Genomic DNA, 22803 nt, shown 5'->3' with positions numbered 1-22803 from the left:
TTTTATCTGGTTATAAGAACTTTAAATTACTTTGAAATAACCATGATTATTTATTTATTTATTTACTGGGGGTGGGGCAGGTTGTCCTTATATCTAAAGATTTCACAGATGTTATTTAACTATCTTTGCCAGGTTTCAGATTGACCGAGAGGGAAACTTTCAAAAGTGTTATGGACGTCAATAGGGGTTGGTTAGTAATTGCCCTTGATTCCTCTAATAAATCTCTTCTCCTGGCTTCGCTGGCTGCATGCTTCCTTCCTCCTGTGTTGGCCCCCTCTGTCTCTTTTTCCAACAAAAAAGTTTTCATGCTTTCATTGGAGACATTTTAAAGGCCTTCCACTAAAATGTGTTCATTGATTTTGTCATCAAGGTGATTTAAAAACATGCCCAACACACTTGTAAATTTTTGTTCACACCCACAGCTTTTCCCTTGGGAAAAACTTTCCTTTTCCTTTGGCTCTGCATAAAATTCCCAGATTTTGTCTCTCTTGTAAAAGCTCTGCTGCAAGCTGCTCTGTGGCAATTTTTGCCACTACAGCACCTACACCACTCAATCTTCTGGCCATTCATTCCCCTTTCGTCCACTGAATACTTCCTTCCTGCACTCAGTGGAACACCAGACTGCCAAAATTCGATGCCAGTGCCTCTCTTTTTCTCTTGGTATGACATGTTTTCCCCCACGGGAGAAGTGGTGTGCCTGCAGGACATAGCAGGGCAGATGGATGCATGCTGGATGGATCCACACCCTTCCTGGGCATAGCAGCTTTGTAAGCCAGGCATGTACTCCAAAAATGTACGCCCCTTCTCGAACAATTTTCCCATGTGTTTTGTAGCTGTTTACTGGAGTGAAAATAAATAAATAAAATGCCAGAAATACCTGTGGAAGCTTGCACGACAGGATGAGTAATTGGTACATTAGTCTTTGGTATGTTTTATTTGTAACACTTTTTCTTTATTTAAGTTCAGTGGGATTGTAGTGCTATGGCAAATTAGGTGACTACTGCAGAACTTATTTCAGGGATGGGTTATCTCATATATCCCACTTGGGCACTGAGTGTATCTTAACTAAAAGTTCATGCTTCTGAGTTTAATTCTCTTCTTTCATTTCAGTTTTCAAGAGTTTGATTTTTTTTTTTTTTCAACCCATGTCTGGTATAGCATTGAGGAATTCTCTCTCCTTCACTGTTTGTGCTACACCCTGCTGAGGATTTCTCTTATCTTTCAGGGTGGGTGTTACTGGCAGATCATTCTGCAGCTCACTGCAGTTATTTCCTCATTACCCTTCCCTTTATTGGGTTGTGGTGTGAGTTGCTTACATGCACAGTTCTTGGTAGTTAGAGAAGCACCCTGCTGCTTTTCTTTAGCTGCAGAAGTCTTGTTTAGGCAAAACAAGACCAGGGCAAGAAGGAGAGGGTGGTGGCCAGTAGAGGGGCAGGGAACTGAGGCATGGAGCTCGCTGGGAAGTGAGGAAGATGAGGCTCAGGAAGCCCCCATAATCTCATGCTGTGTGAGACTAGCTCCAGGAAGGAGGGCAATATTGCTATGGATCACATTTGCCCTTATGTCCTCTAGCAGGAGGACAGGAATGAAACTCTTGCATATGATGCACTTGTCCAGCACAGAAACCAATTACCCAAACATCAAGCACGCTAAGCAAAGAGCAAATGTTGGTAAAGGTCTAGGTGTGGTGGTCACCTCTTGTCAAGCATTTCTTAGTGCCTGAGACAGTGTGCTGGCATCTGCAGATTGCATGCTTGGCTGGCCCACGGGCATGCTGCTGGTGTTCACAAAGGGCTGTGTTTTCCCTTATTCCCTCTGTTGCTGACTTCATGCAGTTTAAAACCAAAAATGTCATCCAGTCAAACTCTGTGGGAAGAAGAATTTGCAGAGCACAGTGAGAGAATATAATGAAAAACCTTTTCTCCTTAAAGACAGGCAGGCACTAGAGAGTCTGCCCTCCAAGGATGTGCAGGTCCCATCCTTGGACATTTTCAAGTCACGGCTTGACACAGCTCTGAGCAATCTGGCCAGAAATCAGCGCTGACCCTTCTCTGGGCAGGGAATTGCACTAGAGACCTTCTGAAGTCCCTTCCAACGTGATGGATTCTAGAATCTTACGATCCTATGAAGACCGCAAGCTGTAAAAATCAAGGGTAAGATCAAAGACCCAAAACTTCAAGAGCAAGCAGTTTCTTGTTGTTGCAAGGAAGACAAATCACGATACAGCAAAACTATTCTAGACCTTAGCCAACCCTTTCCCACAGCTAGGGAGCCCTGTTTACCAACCAGGCTCGTCTGTACAATCCTTATTTGCCAGGAGTCATCATGACTGCAGAGATGAAGTTATGTGAAATTGCTTAATTCTTCAGTTTTATCAGTTCTCAAGATAGTGCAGACCTTTATAGTCCTTTTTTATACTTACGACTTAGACATGTATGGCTGCGTACATACATGCATACTTGGATACCCCTACTATTCACATGCAGAACTCAGCCTGGATTTTAACAGAAATTTGTGTCACAAAATTATTCATTTGACTTTGTGGTTTGAAACATTTTTCTAATGTTTCATTTAATTTCTGATAAACTTTCATCAAGCTTCTGTTCACCAAGAATGCTTTCTTTGAGGCCTTCCTTTTTCTTATTGCATTGTGGCACAAGGCTAGGAGCACACAAATGTCCTGGTGGGGCAGCTTTGACACCTGTGTTCACAGATTAGGTCATATTCTGTCTTCAGTATCAAAATGCCTCACTGTGCAAATTGTGTTTTTGATTTGAGTTTGATTTCTCAGCCCAGTTTCCCACCCTCTGTGGACTCCTTCTCAAAATGAAGGAGGATTGGGCTGGCTGGTTATGTATCCCCAGCTCCAGAGAGCTTCCGCCTTCTTGCTTTGTTGATTTTGAGTTGCTAGAAGTGTTCTTTATAAGTAAATCTCCTAACTTTGGTACTAACAGCTCCAGATGTCATTTCTGTTCAACAATCTGAAGTGTGGGTGATTTACTGGTATTTACTAAAATACTGACTCTCACTCGTTGTAATTGGCAATGTGGACTGAAGACCTGAGAGCAGAAATGTAGAGTCTACTTGCACTCATCCTTAAAAACCAGGAGGTGGTCAGTGGGACAGCCGTACATCAGCTCTGCTCTTCGTGATGAACAGCAGATGTCACTCTTGCCTAACATATGGAGATCTGTTTCTCCGCTGGAAGGAAGAATCCTTTATGAAAGTGTGTATGGGGAGGGGAAAAAAGAAAAAGTGCCTGCTGCTCATAAAGCTGAAACCTTTAGCTGCACCTGAAAGCTTTATTTTCAGGTAAGAAGATATCTACATAGAAAACCCTATGGTTTTCTGTTGTACTCACACTTTGTTCTGGATCTCTAAAGAAAGGTATATTCCTGTGGGTTTTTTGTTGTTGTTACACTTTTTTATTTATTATTTTCCTTGAGCACAATCTTTGAAATGTGTGTTTGGGGACTGTTGAGTTGTGCAGAACCACAATTCTTCTTGCCGTCTTGATACAGAAGCCAGTGAGAACTTGATAAATTTGGGTACTGCAAGGCTGGAGGAGAAATTCTTTGCCATCCCTGTTACATACGAAGAGCAAGTCAAAACTGCCCTGCTATCTTTGACAGTGTATTGTCTTGCAATGAAAGGTTGCCAGCCTGGGCTGTGAGGGCAAATTCCACACCCCTCTCTGCTCAGGAGCTCTCAAGACTCACCTGGCAGCTGTGCAACTACTTATTGCACTTATCTCCCAAGCACCAAGGTGTGTAGCTTTTCAAAAGCTACAGAGGAATTCATACTACAGTCGTGTGTGTTGCTATGCATGACTTATTTTTGAATAACTTGTTCAGAGTCCCCTTTAGTGTACTGGGAGACTGGACCTGTGCCCAGACAGGAGTAAAAAGTCTGTAAAGTTGTAAACTATGTGAGCACGTGCTATTTTGTCTTTTTTTCTCTTTTTTTTTTTTTTCCTAAGTGAGTACAAACCAAGTTCCCTGAACAAAAGTATCAGATGCTCTCACAGGGGAGACAGCTCTTGGTGTACTTCACAGAAAATAACACTTTTTAGAGATGCGTGGAAATCACGGTAACAGCTGACATCTGTTGGAGTTTGGGCTGGTGGTCTCTTACAAAAATCATGCTCTCTTAAATAGTGACCATTTTTAAAGAATTTTCACATAGCATAAGGGATTTTCCCAGAGGAAAAAAAAAAAAAGACAAAAAAAATATTTTGATATACCAGCTATGTACATTCTTCCAGTTGTGTCTGGGTCCCTAGAAGCTCAGTTGAACTGTACAGGACCAGAAGGTGTTTACAGAAGGAGAAACCATTTTTTTTTATTATTATTATTAATGTCTGTTGAGGATGGGGGAGTTACACAACTGGGACATCACTTGAGGGAGATACTGAAGGCAAGACATTTCACTATTGCACATCTGGCACATACTGAATCCCACCCTGTACCCACTCTGAGGTCTCTGTTGATTTCAGTCAAGCGTTAAATGCTTGTTTTTAAGAGGATCTTTGAAAATATAAGATTAATCACATTGGCAGCATTATTAATAATCGTAGTGAAGAGGATGTAAGGATGTATGTCAGTTTGGCAGTTCTGTAATTTCTCCAGAGGAATTCAATGCACAGCTTCTTTCATAACAGCAAGTCGCATCCACCCCAGAGGTTCTGCAAGAAGACAGTAGTGCATCAGGAGAAAATAAATTGTTGGCAAGTGTACAAGTCTAATTAAACCAAGAGGCTTGCGTAACACAAAGGGAAACCTCAGGGATCCATCCACTTATGTTATCTGGGAATTTGATTTGGCTGAAAACTATTATGTGAAAATAAGAAGCTGTCACAGGTGACACACAGTAAACAACAGCCTACAGTGCACTATAGGGGTTTATTTAAGAACCAGCAAGATGACAGCTTAACCCTATGTGATTATCTGAGGCACCCACTTCTTTGCTGCCCCGGGTGCTATGGTCACAAGGTCTCACCATCCCTTCCTAGCAGGGAGGTCATTGATGGCCCAGGACGGCCAGCACAAAGTCAGGTTGGTTGCTCGGTCTCTTCTCCCAAGCAAAAAGTGATAGTACAAGAGGAAACGGCCTCAAGTTGTGCTGGGGAGGTTTAGGTTGGATATTAGGAAAACTTTCTTCACTGTGTTGTGAGGTATTGGAACAGGCTGCCCGGGGAAGTAGTTGAGTCACCATCCCTGAAGGTCTTCAAAAAATGTGTAGATGTAATGCTTAGTGACACGGTTTAATGGTGGGCTTGGCATTGCTAGGTTAACGGTTGGTCTTTGTAGGCATGCTTTGGATCAAACATCTGGTTATAAAACATCATCCCAGGCTTTTCCTTTATATTTCTTATTTTGTGAAGTATTTTACATTACACTGTGTAATGCCTCTATAAACACCATCCAGTAATATTTATCGTGCCAGAGGGTAATATTCCTGACAAACGTGTGCTCCCTTTTAGGATGCTAATATAGAGCATAAAGCAGCTCCTCAGACTATTGCAAATTCCTCATCCTTGCCATCTCCCATTTACAATGACTTTCCACTCTGCAGCAGTTCACAGTAAGAACATCTGTCCTTACTTTCAGGATGCTCCAGTGAAGCTCATCCTCAACTGCTGAATGGCTGAGGTACTAAGGTAAAGATCATGACTTTTCCTGAGAGGAGATGGGACGCTGCAGGCCCTTCCATCACCCCTGGAAAAGATCCTGCCATTAACCTGCTGAAGACCTGGTTCTAGTACCACCAGCTCCATCCCAGAACAGGTACTTCCTGTCTTCACTTTGCCTTCAGCACTGAACACAGAAAACAGATTAAACATCATCAAAACCCAAACAACAACAAAAAAACAGCCAAACAAAAAATTCACCATTAATAAAAATAAATTAACATACAAATAAAATAGATAATATATAATGTAATGAATTATTATATAAAATAATGACGTGGTTAAAATTAATATATAGTATAATTAATTAATACATAAGATACATTAATAAAACATATTTTTAAAACTTTCTAAGAAGATCAGTCCCTTGAACAGAAAAAAAGTAAATGTTATAGCACCAAAAGTCCCCACCAAAAGCTGTCCTGCTCTTGCTAGCTTTTACCCAATGGCTGATGCAGCAGAGTTGCACATCCCAAGGAAGAGTTATATTCATTTCCCCCAGCTATCTGAACAATATTTGAAACCACGCTGCTCAGGGCAGACGCTAATCTGCAGAACGTGGGATTTTCTAAGGTTGGCTGTTTGTCAGTCTCTCCCATGGCACAGCTCCATGTTGTTAAAAAGTCTTTGGGAAACCAAGCAAGAATGATTGCAGCTGCTCGCTTGGGAGGTCTGGCTGCTCACCTGGGAAAAGGGGTAATCGAGTCTTTTCCTTGCTCCACTGGATGCCCAATTACTCGAGGTCAAGGACCATCAGCAAAGGGTTTGAGAGCATTTCCCTTGCTCAGTTCTCTGTACCTAATTAAAAGGTTGGCAAAGAATGCTCCTGAGGTGCAGGATATTCAGATTTAAAACCTAGAAGTTAAACCCAGCTTCCCCACTTCCCAAGGGAGAGACACCAAGACAGGGGCTGGTGAAAAATTATCCACAGGTTTTATGAACACAGCCCCCAGTTCCACCCCTGGTCCTGATTGCAGACAGAAGAACAGGGCAAAATTGGTACGGGTTTGGGAATAACAAACCCACTATTTTTGTTAACTGTTTTCTCAGAAAATATTACCCAAATCTAGAAATAATAATTCACGTTGTATCTTCATTCCTTGCAAGGACCTCAAAAAAAAATCTTCCCAAACTGTAAATGTGGACATTAAAGTCACTGCTGAAAAGAGTCTTTTCCCCCCTCTCATTGCAGCTGTCTGTGCTCCTACAGATATGAATGTGGATGCTTACCCTGATGTTTGTAATCAGTCTTGCCCTACCTGCTGTCATCTACACAAGTCTGCTCTGTACCTTGCTGGGAGAGTGACAGCTGAAGGAGAAGTAAGCTGTGCTGTTAGCTACATGCCTGTGCACTTCAGCCCCTCGCGGTCAACGCATGGCTAGGCTGTACAAAGCAATACATATTTATGTATTGTAGTGAAAATAACACGATTTTTAAAGGATCATAACTATGAAGTAAAAGAGTATGCATCGGCATGCCAAAAGGACCTCTCTTTGGCTATAGACTGGGCGAATTTCTGTATCTTTCCCCAATCACTTTACCTGAATGGTAGTTTAGAAAAGTCAACCAGGTGTGTATGTGCATATATATGTGTAAGTATATATTTATGACAGAAAGGTATTTTGTCCTGTATTCCCCCTGCACAATTACAGATGGAAAGTACTTTGTTTATTTGCTTTCTTTTCAGGAGTAGATGATCTTTTAATGCTGAAATTGATTATTTTTAAACAGTGTTTTCAAATCACTGATGAAATTGTTGACCAGCTTTATACATTTCAATGGCAGTTGATGTTCCTGACGTAAGGGTTTAATTTCTTTCTTATACTGTGTGAGCTTTAAGTATCATGCCTTAACAATAATTGTCAGTGGATTTCTTAAATTTTAATATTTTCAAGGTAAAAACAGTGTTTACCAAAAAGATATCTTCAGAGTATATCCAAAAATATTGGTTTTAATCACTAGCCTTGTTTGCCAAACTCTGGCTTACACACGAAACTTTTTCAGGAGGGTGCTTCTGGTGAAAAACTGTCCTAGACGTTTTTGCTCCGGTGAAAAGGACATACTAAAAAAAGTAACTGTGAGCTGTTACTATTATACAAATAATTTATGTGTTAAAACCTTAGTCAATTGTATTAAGGCAAAAATTCAAAAGGTAGAGCTAACGCTGTACTAAAGATTCCCTGAAGTGAGATAAGCACTGAAATGACTGTTAAGACTGGGAGAACCACAAAATAGAAATCTACCCCCCCCCCCCCCCCCCCCAAAAAAAAAAAAAAAATAGATTGGCTTAAGAAAAGCTTGTTGTATCAGATGATATGTCTAGCATGTGATTAAGAACTGCATCACAGCAAAAGCCAAATAGCTGCCAAGGGCACTCATTTGCTTCCCCCTGCAGTCACGAGCAAGTGACTTGGCAGAAGCTAAAATGCAGGGTGTATACTGCGTGGTGCATGGGATATTATGGGATATTCTGACCTTCATACTCCAGCTTGTCAGTAGGCACCGTGGAGGACTGGGTAGCTGAGGCCAGCTCAGCACCAGAAATATTTGCAAGTGTCATGTCGCTGTAAGGCACAGTATTTTTAATCATCATCTTTTTCATACTAGCACTGCCAGATGCAAGGATAGCACAAAAGACCAAGGTGCTGCTGGTGTCCCTTACTTTGTAGGGAAAACTGGAATACTGTACACCACTGTAGTCCAAATCTAATTTTGGAAATTTCCAGGGATCCACCACATCCCTGGGCAGTTTCAATGCTTAGCCACCTTTATGGAGAAGATTTTTTTCCCTGCAGCCACCAGTGGCCATGTCACTTCTTGTCCTTTGCTGGGCACCTGGGAAAAGGGTTGGATTTCCTCCCTCGCTCTCCTGACAAACTCTGCCTTCCCTCTGGGCAGTACAGCCCAAGCCATCCTCACCCTACAGTCATCCCTTCTGTGCGTCCTGCTTGTTTTTTTTACGGTGGGGAAGCCCATGCACCTCGTCCCCTGTGCTGTGGAGAGGAGGTATCTGGGGACCCCAGGCAGGTTGTCACCACAGGGGAGGAAAGTAAAGTCTCCATTCCCCACTTTTAAAAAGTTACTGCTCTGGCAGCCTGCTCAGCATTTTTGTGTCGTTTTGTTTGCATTTATGGTTTAAATATGAAAAGCTTCATTATGACGCCATTCATTATCTCAATCTAACAAACTTCATAGTCTTCCACCTTGACATTTATTTGCTGTTAATGCATAGGCTTTAATCGCTGTACTTTATTTGGCCCAGGTGAAGGTTACTTGCCTATAAGCAAGAAGCAGACATAAGCTGTCATTTTGATAGTTGCATGAGCTGGAGCCGAACTGCTTTACAACTCTGTGTTGCTTAATTGCAAATAAAAAAGGCACTGCTATGCATTATTTCCATGTTCTGTGCACAGTGCTCGACTTGTACACAATTCAGATCATGAAAAAAGTCCACTTGTGAAGTCGCTTTCTACCTCTTGCTAATGGAAAAAATGGAGAAAATAATGATGATAAAAAAAAACCCAACACACACAAATCCCCATAACAGCAATAAAAGAAGTATAAAAAAAAAGATGACAGTTTAATGGGGATTTGTTTGAACAGCATGTTTTTCTTCTAACTAGTTATAGTGGTGCATTACTAATGGTTTTCAACAGCCTGAAATGGAACTGCTAAAAACATTACGAGGTTTGCAAACATCTTATGTTTTGGGCCACTGGTTAGGCACACAAATGGTCCTACTGAGCTTTCAGAGCTGCGATAAATGCTCTAAACCTTGTAAAGCAAGTCATCTCTTTCCTATCAGCCATTGTGCTTCAGTTGTTAGTCTCAATTTTTTATATACAAATTATTTTTTTCTGAACAAAGAATTTGTCTTACCGTGAGGTAATGCTGTCACTTGACAAGACTTGATTTTATGGTCATTATGAATAGCGTTATGGTGATCACTCTTCACTCTCATTTATGCCCACTTTCTTGGGAAAGCCTTTGGCTCACAGAAAAGTCTGTGCAAAGGAAAGCACTGGAGAATAACCATATATGACCTAATAGAAGAGTTTCTCTTCACAAAGCTCATCAGAAGACTGGGATTTCCTTAAAAACTTTACTGTGAGCATATAGATTTCGTAGTAAGTGCTTCCAGAATAATGCTGTAACACTGAAATGGAAAAATAATGCAACAGACAAAGCAAGGTGCTTGGTGAAACCTAACAATATGACATTTAATATCTATGTATTTATAAGATAGATATACAACTCTTGGTTCTCTTACTGTTTCTCCTGGTGCTGTTGCTTCTCCACTACCAAAACAAATTTACGGATCTTGACAACCTGATCAGGGCATCACAATAACCCACGCAGCATTTCTCTTGTGCAAATGATGCCTCGCTCCTAAACCATGCGGGAAATTCCTCGGTGGTTGTCGGAGTGCAGAGCCAGCTGTTCGTCTGTGTAAGAGGAACAGCACAAAAATAGCCGTTCTGCTCAATGCTCCCAGCCACATCAATCTCCATAACAGGCAGTGGGATCTGTGCGTGACACCCCTCCATAAAATTGTTTCATGATGTGATGGTTGGTTGGCACCCAAAATAGTGTTTGAGTCCCAGCTGCCAGGGATAACCCTTGTTAGTCATTAGTGCCCTGACTGCAGGACAGCTGGGTTTTTGGTGTGACAAGGACAGAGCAGTCTTTGCTCTCCACAGACTCCTGGTTGGTGCTGGAAGCTTGGCTCATTCATCCATCCCTACTTTCTCTGTTGCAATATTTTTTCACCTGAATGCCAGAGGAAGGACATTTGTCTCTCCTAACAGCCTGCAGGACACCCTGGCTCCTGGCTCCATCCCCACTGCCCTCTTCCCCATGGCCATGCACATGTGGAAATGCTCCCACTCCCTTTCTTCCACACCTTCTCACAACCATGATCAAGGGAAACCCGGCTTCTGCCAGAACCACCAACAGCAGTGTTATTAGAAGAGGCAATGTAATAGGGTGAGAAATGTTTCCACTGGAGGAAGATCACATCATTGAGGTCTATTTGTCTCCTGCTGCATTATGTTTCCTCTGTTCCTTAACCCCGCAATTGCCTTTCCTCTGGTCCATGCCCTAGTGAAACCACTGAGACCAGTGCACTATGTAGGGTGCCCAGCAGAGGGAACATCTGCACCCCCCCCCAAAAAGCCTAATAAAAATCTTTGTTTATATTTTGCATGCATTGGTACACTAAACTCATTATCAGCAATTTGTAAATGGTCCCTAATTTCTCTTAGTCTCATGCTAACGTTTCCCACTCTCCATTGACAGATCTTCATATGTAGCCTCACAGATTAATATTTTAACTGACAATTTGTCGTCATGCATGTGACATTATTCTGCAGTTGAGTCAACCAGATTAAAGTGAGAAAGGACATAACTGCTAGCTGAGGGCTCTGTGCTGCTCTGACAACAGCCCTGTGAAAACAGAGGGACAAAAGGCAGCACATGAAATACCCTGCATGCAGATTAGCTGTGGTGTGCTTAGCATTGCTGTTCTGCACAGACAATGAAAACGGTTTCTGTTTCTGCTTATACTCTTATTTGTGCTGTGCCAGGACCATGTGCTGGCATCTCTGGAAGATGAGTGATGTAAACTCCTTATTCAGACCGAAGTACTGCTATGAACCTGCAGGTATGTATAGCACAGCCTGCCTGTGCTGCAGCACTGATATCCTGAGCTGGGCATCCAGATACTGAAAGGTGACTAACTCAAGTGGTATTCACTCTGGCTGATATGAAGAACCAGAGAAGGCATGGTTGATGTTTTTCACTATTCTGGACTTGCCTTGCCATACAGCCCAGTAGGAGTTTGTAGCTGGATTTTTTTCCATTTGCTAGTCCATAGAGTCATAGAGTATCCCAGATTGGAAGGGACCCACAAGAATCATTGAGTCCAACTCCTGGGTTTGCACAGGACCACACAAAATCAGGCAATATGTCTGAGAGCGCTGTCCAAACACTTCCACTTCCCTGTTTTTTTTTTTGTTTTGTTTTGTTTTGTTTTTGTTTGTTCATTTGTTTTTTGTATCTGCAATAAATGTAGAGCTTTTTTTTTCCCTTATGATTTTATCATAGTGATCCCGTTTAAAAAAGAAATAATGCATAAACACACACCTATCACAAGATGACTTTCCACTCTGCCCTTGCTCTGAATTCAGCAAGAATGCTGAAGTCAGGATTGACTTCACCTCAGTACAGCTAAACAGATAATCTAGGTTGTTCTTATGGGAAATGGAAAGCTGGTCAATGCAGTCAGTGGTGCATAGTGTGCAGTCACCTCATCCTAAGGTAAGTATTTCGTTTTGAGCTTAAAACACCACTAACTGGGCCAGTTTGGGCTATAATGGGAGACTGGATACCATGCTTGGGTGTGGACCCCCAAGCTCACACAAGTGAAGTAAGGCCAATTGAATTTGTAGTGAAGGTCATAGCTTGTTTTTAGTAACTGCCCTTGGAGTGCTCCTAAAAAATGAATGCAGGCACAAGAACATTTTTTTTTCCTTTCCCATCCTTTGGCAACAGTAACACAAATTCATGTCCTTCAGCTGATGGTCGGCTTAAAAACAGCTTCACCTTATCGGGTAAATGGAGCTGAGGACAGGTTTTTTCTCCAGTGGATTTTACATCAAGTAGATTAGAAAAGCCCCTGAAGTTTGTATTCTGTACTTCATACTGTAAAAACTAAGCCATGGTAAATAACCTGCAATAACTCTGTGAGAGCTGATAAGAGCACAAAGGAGCAGGATTTTGAAACTGATAATCTGAAAAATGCATAACCACATATGTGCACAAGACAAGCGAAACTGATACTTATTAAATATTGTCACAGAGCTGAAGGATCCCTACCAAGTATTAAACCTCCATCGCTCTGGAATTTGTGCACATACAGCAAAGAGACATTCTGCATCCTGCAGAATGAAACTATTCATAATGAATGGTTAAATTGCAGCAGAAGCATGGAAAACTGATGCTGATACTATTTAAAATAGTAATTTTAATGTTGATTACATCTAAAATACACATTATAGGCTTCTCACAACATTTTAATTAACTATATACATGCATGTGTTAGCTTACTTACAGAAAAATAGGATGGAAAACCATCTCTGCATTTTATGCAGAGACCCAGGACTGTCACCTCCGTGTGACAGAGATTTTGCCACTGACTTTGCAGTAAGGTCTGTCCTTTCTGCTTTCTTTTTCCATTTATTTCTTGGCCTCACCCTGGATATCCTCCCTCTTCCATTAGCTTCCTAATGATTTTAGTAGAAAGCTGTCTTATTGGAAACAGACATTGTCTTCTTCTCGTATATTGTAAAACAAAGCAGATTTTGTTAGCCCTTTGTGCACTATCACAAGGGAGGACACAGTCTGAGCCTTCCTCACAGTGTCAGGGCCCAGAGGGCAAAGGACCCATCACTTCCTGCAGCTCTTTTGGGATAAGACGCGAGGTAGGTAACAAGTTGTTGAGGCAGAAACAATATCTGGGCCCAGAAGCACAAACCTAGGCTCTCGGGGAATTTTAAACTAGAAAATTAAAAGTGCCTATACCTCAGGGGTACATAACAGTGCAGCAGGGGGTGTGCAGGATCTTCTGTGTCAGGCAGCTAAATCCTGCCCAGGTCTTTATGGGTTGTGTCTGGACCTTACACACTTCCTTCTACAGTGGTTCCAGGACCCATTTATATAACAGACTAATGACCTCTGAAATTTCAGTTTAAAATGCCTTTGGAGAGTTATAGTAAACTTTTAAAATGTAACTGAAGATATATTCGCATTCTGTTTTTACTCTTACTACTCGTAAAGTAGAAAGCATTTCATATAAAAAGACTCTAAAACAAATCCTCTCTTCTCATTTTAATTTTACTCAAATAATCTATAAGCCGTTTTCTACAAGAGCACTGTAAAAAAGAAAAAAAAAGACTTTCTGCTTCTTTGCTATGTCAAGTTTTCAGAGTTGTATGAATTTCTGAGCTTCTGGAGACGGAGACGGCTTATAAGCAAATGTTGATGCTATCTTAACTCCTGTGCTATGACCAACACTGCAGTAACAGAGCACACCAATAAAATACTGCAGTGCTGTATAATTATCGTATTAATTGGAACATTATTTACAGGGAGGGCTGCCTTCACAGCATGCACCTACTTTCTGAAATGCTCACAGCACTCAGTACGCAGCAGGCAGCCAACATAAAAGTTCAGTTAAAGAAACAGTAAAATAGCCATCCATATAAGTGCAAGTTAATGAATGGAGTCCTCCTGGCAGGAAGACTTGAATGTGAGCAACCATTTTCAGATTTAAAGAGAGGTGACCTTAAAAGGCTGACAAACCTCAGAGGTAATGCAGCTTTTACGACAATGTTGGTGGGGCACGATAGTTTTTAGAAGAACAATGAATATCGACTATTGTATTAAAATATATTGTACGATACATTATAATTTATATTCTGACAAAGATCCTTTGTGGAAACCAGAATCAACCATTTGAATTTGTAGGACACCACATCACATTTAAATTAACTGCTGAAATAGCATTTTACATCCTAAATGCTGTGTGTGATAGTTGTTTATGGAGTGTCTCTTTCATGAAAGTTATCCAGACATCATGAAAAAGAACAGCCACCCTCTCTCTGTGCACCTAAAACTGGCATTAGTGCTAACAGTTCAACAAAGCAGTTCATATATGCAATGTCCCCATAAAACCCTTTCAGCTGGCAGAAGAGAAATTGTTTTGTCTGTCCCCGTGCCATTGCAGTGTCCGACTGACTTTTAGTAAATTCAATATTAAAAAAAAAAATGCAATGCATGCAGGGTTTCTTCAAAGCTTACAGATTTGAAGGATTGTTTTCCCCAAGATTAATGTTTCATTATCGTATATAAAGTATAGCACAGCTACTATGTCATTACTCATTTTTACAACATCAGCTCGGAGCCCATGAATGACTATGCAGTTTATTCATTGCAGGTATACAACACTGGGTGTTGGAAGAGATTTATGGCAGTCAATATTTTCACATGGTAGTTTGTAAAATCTTTTTTATAATTTGCTTCCTAAAATATCTGACCTCTGCAGACTTTTGGAAAGATTGTCCATGCATGACTTTCCAATGCAAAGCAGGAAGATATTTTTTTGCCATTAACGAAGAGTTGCCATTAGTCAGGCTTTCATTGCAGGTTCTTTTGATGCATCATTTGTGATTTTACAACTTACACACAGTCCTTGTAAAATGAAGCCAGTTGCTTCCTTGGTGATTATATGGTATAATGGCAGCCTGGATACCACTTCATCTGCAATGAACATTAAAACATTTTATATTAGGTATTCAGAGGAACACAGAACACTCCAGTGCCTAATTTCATCTGCACATCCAGTCTTTTCCTCAAAAAATACTGAAAATCGGTACTGTATTTTTCTTAAAGTTTTCTGTGGTGCTTTGACTACTGTCAACCAGCTTGTGGTTGTCAACAAGCATCTGTGTTCATCCAGGTACCTATCTGAGACAGACTTGCATTGTGGGATTAAGGAATAAATGGGTACCGGACATTGCCTGGGATTCCTCTGTGTGTCTTATCCCTCTAAGGCAACCCTGACTGGGTGCAATTGTCAGCCATGCACTTATTTAAATGTTCTCTTGAGGTTTAAAAGCTGCACAAAAAGAGAAATAAAGTATACTATGCTGGCCTTGAAAAATCAAAGCTGTCAAAACCATTAATCTTTGAAATCAGGAGAAAAAAAAAAAAGAAAAAAGAAAAAAAAGGTGAGGTAGTTTCCCAACTCATACAGAAAGATTTAAGACATTTGGTGTTCCTGTGTATCAAGACTGTTAGTGGGTACCAGGGTAGCAATTTGGTTTCTGTTGAACAGAAATCACTAGTTGCCACATGGACGTTATTCATCCAATTGTTAATTGCCAGTTCAGTTGTCACATTTCAGGTCAAATCATTTTAGGACCTCGAAAACTGACACTTTGTACTTGTACGTTACTTGGTTGCTCCTTGCTAAGTATGAACAGTGAAGGGTAGTAGGAGAAATTCAACAGGAGTGTTCACTGGCAAAGTTTTAGCCAACGTAGCTTTTTTCAGTGGTCATTCTTTGTAAAACTGTCTAGAATGAGATAGTACAGAGATCTGCATGCCAAAAACCATTGTCCCTATGTTTTTGCTAATGAAAGCCATATTCAATTTTTCCTCACTTGTGGATTCCAACGTAATACTTCGATCATCTAAAGATGATACCTAAGTCTGCAGCTGAAAGCTCTTTGATGGACCTGGGTAGCAAAAGGACACCTGAAGAGACATGATGTCCGTGCTGTTTGGCTTCATTGCATACCTTGCAAAAAGCTGGTAAAGGGAGCTAGCTGGCAGCTTCCAGCCCTACGGGAAGATCAGCTGCTTGCACCAGCTCTCTTGCTTCTAAAATAAATAGGGATCTGCTGACCTTGTGCTTTAAGTGAAAAGGAGATGGATGTGAAATAATCGTTTTGGCTGCATGAAGAGCGGTAGGCGTTCAGATGGGTCAGCCTCGTTCAGACATGCCAAATTCCTCTCCAAATGAGAGATGCACAGCTTGCCAGCCCACTTCTCGGGATTGCAGACAATGACAGGGACCAGCACTTAGGGCAAGCAGCGCTTTCCAATGGACCCTGGGTACCAGGATGCAGCTGACAGCCAAGACAAATAGCAAGCCCCAAAGCCAGCAAGACCATTTTGAAACTGTACTCGTGGGCTGGAAAGGGCTAGCTGAGAATTACCAGAAGATTACCCCTTTTTGCAATTCTTAATTATCTAAAAAGATACCTAGTGGTTATATATATGTATATATATATTTTTTTGTCTACCATTGAAAATAAAACCCCAAAATCTCTGATACATGTCATAGAGGCCAGTATTGGCAACAGTATGAAATTGTTTCATAAACTGAATGTTGGTTAGAAAATGATTAGTAACTCATGGCCAGCAACTGACGTTCCCAGGAGGTTAGGGGGCTGGGGGGATGTGAGAAGGCTGTGCCCCTTCTCCATTAGCATCTGCTGATGTAGCACGCCTCTGCTTTCATCACTTAATGCAACCCGATCTCCAGTGCTCTGCACCTCCCGTTTGATCACGGCTGGGCCTGCTGCTGTGCATTGCCAACAAAACCACTACCAGCCCACAGGAAAGAAGCATCTTGCAACTCAGACAGCACCGAGATGTAGGCAGGTTTTAGGCACTGTCACTTTTTGGGTCCCACATGTGGATTTTAGAAAGGGTACAGTGCTCTTGGAGAGCAATCAGCTGGAGAGCAAGAAAATTCAAATTCCTGACTTCTCTTTATTTCAAAGCCTAGATTTTTCCTCCCGGAGTAGCTGCGTTGACTTCAGTGTTCTGGATCAAATTCATTTGAGATAGGGAATAGGCATATTCCTCCTGCAGTTTCAAACACTGGTGGGATTCCCTTGGCTCTCTGACAAGTATAAAACGATTACATATTGTTGCTAGATTTGTATAAATAGTTACCAGACTTTCTGTGAAAACCCACTGCACTTCAGCAGTATTTGGAATAGCATTTTGCATTAGTTAAGGCTGTAAATAGTACCATCTTCCAATATGATCTTCCTTACAGAAATGATACCCCATACCACTGGCTCATTATTTTTTTCCAAATAAATCTGCCTCAAAATAGAGTTTTTCTTTGTTTCCATTTAGCAAAAGGAATTTTAAAAGACTTAAGGAAAGTCAATTAAACCTGCCTTAAGAAAGGTAAAGCACATTTAAGTGGGCATGTAAGTTAGACAAGTGTTCCATAACATAGATCAGACCAACTCATATTAGATTCATGAGTGAATCAAGTTGCTAAAAGTTCACATTTCAAAAGCAAACAACTATGATGAAATATTTTTTTTTGTATGTTACAATGCTGCTGTACAGTTGTAATAGAGATAACCCAGACTCAGGCAAACCTGTGGCAGGCCAGATGCATATCACAGCTCTCTGCTGGGCTATATTCTGGCACTGCACCTCTTGCATCCATTTTCTCCTATTCCTTTCCCTAATCCTTGTCAATGACAAAATAAATAAATAAATAAATAAATAAATAAATAAATAATCTATTTTAAAATCTGTCACAAAAAAAATCCATCATAACTGTAGTCACTCTTCTTGTTTCTGTCATAAAGTCAGGGAAAGTTTGAGTTGCAAATATGAAATATGAGTTGCTGAAACATGTGAACTCATACTCTCTTTTATTCCCTTTTGTGATTTCTGGAAGCTTTGCAGTTTTAAATGTTGTTTCTGACTCCAAATATATCAAAAACTGCTGATGCTGCCAAATGGCAAAATACACAGATGTCATCCATTTAACTGAGTAGATTTTTACTATTGGCTATGAGCATTTCAAGAGATCAATCTGATATCTTCCCTTAGCACCACTGATTTTTTTAACTCTTCCTTAAGGTAAATAGGTGTTTGGCCAAATTCCTCTGGCTCTACTCCTATGAATTAATTTCATGTATTCACTTTGGCTCTCATGGTATACAGAGAACCATGATGTTCGATTTATTATTTCATTTTAAGAGCTCTTGAAATTCCTAGTAAATTTGATCTATCTGGTAATTCCTAATACTCCATCTATATCATAGCTATATGCACACCACATTATAACTTTTCTAGATAGAAAAAAAGAAAAAAACCCTACGGTCTCCTCAAATATAAAAGAAAATTGAAGATATAAGAACCGCACCTCTATACATGTATTCCTTGGCCTTGAATATATTTATTGATGCAGGTCATGGATCTAAACCAACATGAAGTTATTCTTCAGAAATGCTGAACCTTATTCTTTGGGGAGTGTGAAAGTGTGCCTGTGAAAGATGGCTGAGTTTGACAATGATTTCCTAAGCTTGAGCTATATGAAGAATAGTAGGATTATGTTATTACAGACTTAGTCTGTATTTCGGTGTTCAAGGAGCTTAAGAAGGGGCAAAACACTCCCCCATTTCTACCACTGTTGTTTTTTTTTTCTGGAATACCATAGTGAGGAACCAGCCCAGAAGCTCTGTGTTTCAAATGCTGGGGAACAATTAGCTGAGAGCACAAATTAGCTCAGCTGATTAGCACCTGGGCAAGCCTAACTACCCTGCAGTCTCTGTAGGGCGAGGGGATGACATTGCATGACATGTAGTCTTCCACTTTCAAACAAGGCACTTGCAAACAGAGAGAGCCTTTCTGGTCAGATGTGGTGCTTGCAGGACAGGATCCTAAGGGAACTGGTTTGACTGAGGAGACTCTTGCATGCAGTCTGGGACAAGAAAGGCACTGTGCCCCTCTCAGGACAGATGGACAGAGGCAGGGAAAATACCAAGGCTGGGGAGAAACCTTTATTCTAAACCTGTGCAGGGCTCCCTGACTTGAGGCTCCTGCAGGAACATTACGTTTTCCACCTGCTGCATTCAGTCACCCATGTTAGGAGATGAAAGCAAACGTCTTGTGCAGGACAGTACAGCCAGCTCCAGACCAGTAAAGGCAACTCCTAGTGAGCACAGCTCATTTGGTAGCATTCCCAGATCTTGCCAATGAGCAGCATGGCACATACCAGCAGTCATTCAGCAAACCAAGCCAAAGCTCTATTATTGATCTCAAATGTCCTCTGCTTTTCCCAGCAAGGCACTGGAAATAGCATAAGGCTCTCCACTCGCTTGGCAGTGCAGCCTACCGACACAGCGGGGAAGTGACACGGGACTCATCACATGGCAGAGACAGATGGGCTCTTCCTGCCCTCTACCTCCCCCCTTTGCCTGTGCTTACTTGAATGCCCTCCCCCCCTTCTCCTGCAGGCTCGGCTTGAGGGTCTGGATAACCACACCAGTTTTTGAACGTCTCCACAGACTACCAAGACATTACAGGGGACGCTGGCATTGGGCTCGTCCCTGAAGGTCCCCCACCACATGGGTGGCTGCTGAAGGCATATTGCCCCTTGTTGCTGAAGGAGGTGGAGGCCCAATTAAAGTCCTCTGAGGGACTCCAATTATCAGGTAGGGCTGCCTGTCTCAGCAGGATGGCCACAGCTATGGAGACAATACTCTCACGATACTAACATCTGCTGAAATGCACAAAGGCAGTAGCCAACAAAAAGAGAAAAAGCAAAGGAACTTCTGTTATGACTGTTCCTGATGATTTATGCTGTGCCTGGGGCTCCCCACACCCTGTCCTCCTCTAAAGAGAGCATGATTTGGTTCAGTTTGGAGAACCTGAGGTGAAGTAAACCAGCTCAGTGGAGACAGTTCAGAGGTAATTAACTGAGCAGAGACAGAGAACAGACTCCTGGGGCTGAAGCTAGGGAGAAAACAAGCCTGGAGGTACAGGAGACTAGTACCTGAAGGACCCTGAGGAGGGCCTGCCACTTCATCATCACAGGCGTGATCACTTCAGCTGAGGCAGGTGGGAGTAAGAGTTACTTCAGATCTGCAGGGCAGGGTCTCCAGGTTAACTTCTCTACCTGGAACTACCATGTGCCCCAGCAGAAGGACGACAGTACTTAAAATTGCTGGTTTGTGATGATCTCCTCTCTCAGCTTTTATTAGTCCACAGCTGTCTGTCGTGGGGTTCCTCTCAGGCCCTTCACGATATGTGGGGCTGTGTCAGACAGCCTTGGAGCGGGGATGAGGCAGAGTGGCCATTGGGAGAATTAAATAAGACCTTCTACTCCATCTGATGAAACCATCAGATACACAAGTTTGGTTCCAAAATATCTTGGATCTGCCTTACTAATCATAATTTGTGTGTGCTATGGCTATGGGCCAAGGCTATAGCGAACAGTTACCTTGTTGTCTGATAGCAATTCTCTCCTCTTTTTGTCACCGGTAATTGTCCTCTTGATCGCAGCCATGTGGTCATTGCTATTATAAGGAACTTACAAAATGCTAATAAGGGGTTGCTTGTTTGTTTGCCTCACTGCTACCTTGAGGCACTTCTCTTGTGCTTATTGCCCATCATTAAAGCCTGTCCTCCCTCCCCGGGGTCTCATTTCCAGATAAGCTCTGTGGCCCCAGGAGACACTTTGCATAGTTTAAAAATTAGCACTCAGGCTGAAGATGGGAGGATTGCCAGCTAGTCAAGCAGCACTAAAAATCATTTCTTTTTTATTCTGCCTGTCTCAGTGATCCACCTTCCAAAAGCAAATTATATGCTTCAATTTCCAATGTTTTCCCTATTCTTGCCTTACTGCCCTGTACTGTCTATTGAATTTTATTCTTAGTTGTACAGATCATTGCACTGTTCCAATGAGATATAGGCCTTAATTCTCCTAGTGCTCTTTCTGTTTTGTTTTATTGTTTCTTTTCTTTTCTTTTTTTTTTTTTTTTTTTAATTCTTACTGAAATAAAATGGGAACCAAATAAACTAAGAGGCGGGTAGAAGGGAATAAGGAGGAGAAGATAAAAGCAAGACTAATGGGACACTGAGGAGGAAGATTAGGGAACGGAGAGAGTAGGATTAGCAGACATGGGCCAGAATACAGCTGAAGTCAAGCTGTGTACGTGGACTATTTACTTCACTGCTGTCTGGGGGGTGTGAAAGAAGTCAGTTGAATCTCTGGAAAGGATTTCTCTGTTGTCTAGAGACCACTCCAAACAGAAACAGGGGGCATAGGAGGTCATTCAAGCCCATACATTGCATATTTAATCATCATTTCCTCTAATGCAAGGCTTATTGCCACAGGCATGCTTTCCATTTTATGCATCCCTCCCTTGGGCTGCACATAATTCTTCATATTGTGGCTGACATTTGGGCATCTAAATTACAGCTCTCTGTCTTGCCTTGCAGACTGCAATGACTTTCTTGGCTTTAGAGTATTTGCTGTCCAGATGGTTGCTGTCAAACAAGAAACAGGTGGCAGCACTGACGTGTGGTTTGCCTATAAATTTCTTCAGAAAACAAGGCAAAATTGCAAAATGTTCTTAAGCTGGATGGTCTGTATTATTAAAAGTCACTTCATCGTAGGTAGCTTACTAATCTCTGTGGGACTCAGGGAGAGGAAGCCTTAAAGGAATCTGTGTGCAACTTGAAGACAACTGTTTTTCTGACTTGCATGATCTTTCCCCCAGCACCTGACACTGACCTTCTGGGCTTGGCGCCCACCTCCCGTAATTTCTTCTTTCTGCAACTCCTCCATTCGTTTACAGGGTGAGTGCCCAGAAATGGATGTGACTGCAGCAACAGAGAGGGCGTTGGTGAAGTGGGCACAGAGGAAGGCGGGGAAAGCCCAAGGAGCGGTGTGGGTGCTCTGGGGGTGCAGGACCCCATCACCCGCAGGCAGGCGTCTTCATTTAATCTCACTCATGCGTTCCCTCCACTAGATGGTACTAGGGCAACACATTTGTCTTTACAGGCTTTCCCAGTGATGTTAACCATAATAATATCCTGCGTGTAGAATCAGTAGGCTTTACTAAGTGCAAGAAACTTCTGGTAATGACCATTAAGCTTTCAAGGTGAAATACTCAGAATTTACTGAGGGCCAGAAGACAAGTGTCCTGAGCAATCATAGCTTGCTGTTGCATCTGTTATGACAATGTTTAATTGCATGTATCATGTTTCTTTTTTCGATATTTTTTTCCTTTCTCCTCTAGGGGATGTGTAATGCAGAACACTGTTACAGAAAACACATGGTAAGAATTATGTTAAAATTAGACCCTATCACTACCTTCTTCCCCAGAGTTGCCATTTCATGATAATTAAATTCATTTTCCTGTCCTCACCAACACATACATTGCTTGCTGCAATATATGGCATCCAAATCAAGGCAAAAGTAATCCTGGTAGTTTACTGGTGTCACTGGCAGCCCACAGCCCAGTAAATGACAGTATCTATGATTTCAAAACATTCATATGTCTTACACAGATGTTTTTAATACTGAGACTTCCATATCTTTGGGATTTTTTTTAAAGAGGAAGGGTGAGTGAGCATGTAGAGAGGAGCGAATCTCCATGTTTGTAGTGATACCACAGTTCTTACAACCTAGGTGGAGCGCAGTACTTTATTCCATGGACAGGACTGTGAAAATCTTTGGCTGTTTGAGTTGTAGGATCATGTGAGGGAGATGGGTTGCATT

The 22803-nt window shown here is 41.6% G+C and overlaps 1 long non-coding RNA gene across 1 annotated transcript; it reads left to right on the top strand.

Moving 5' to 3' along the window:
* Positions 1-19426: 19426 nt before the first annotated feature.
* On the top strand, positions 19427-22599 carry LOC106031953 (uncharacterized). Its single transcript, XR_001204546.3, has 3 exons — positions 19427-20244; positions 21800-21878; positions 22322-22599. It is a non-coding gene; the product is annotated as an uncharacterized lncRNA (long non-coding RNA).
* The last annotated feature ends 204 nt before the right edge of the window (positions 22600-22803 follow it).

The sequence above is a fragment of the Anser cygnoides genome, chromosome 1 (assembly GCF_040182565.1).
Source record: "Anser cygnoides isolate HZ-2024a breed goose chromosome 1, Taihu_goose_T2T_genome, whole genome shotgun sequence".
NCBI classification, from domain to species: Eukaryota; Metazoa; Chordata; class Aves; order Anseriformes; family Anatidae; genus Anser; species Anser cygnoides.
Note: the sequence above shows the minus strand (reverse complement) of the source record. Positions and strands in the feature narration are given on the sequence as shown.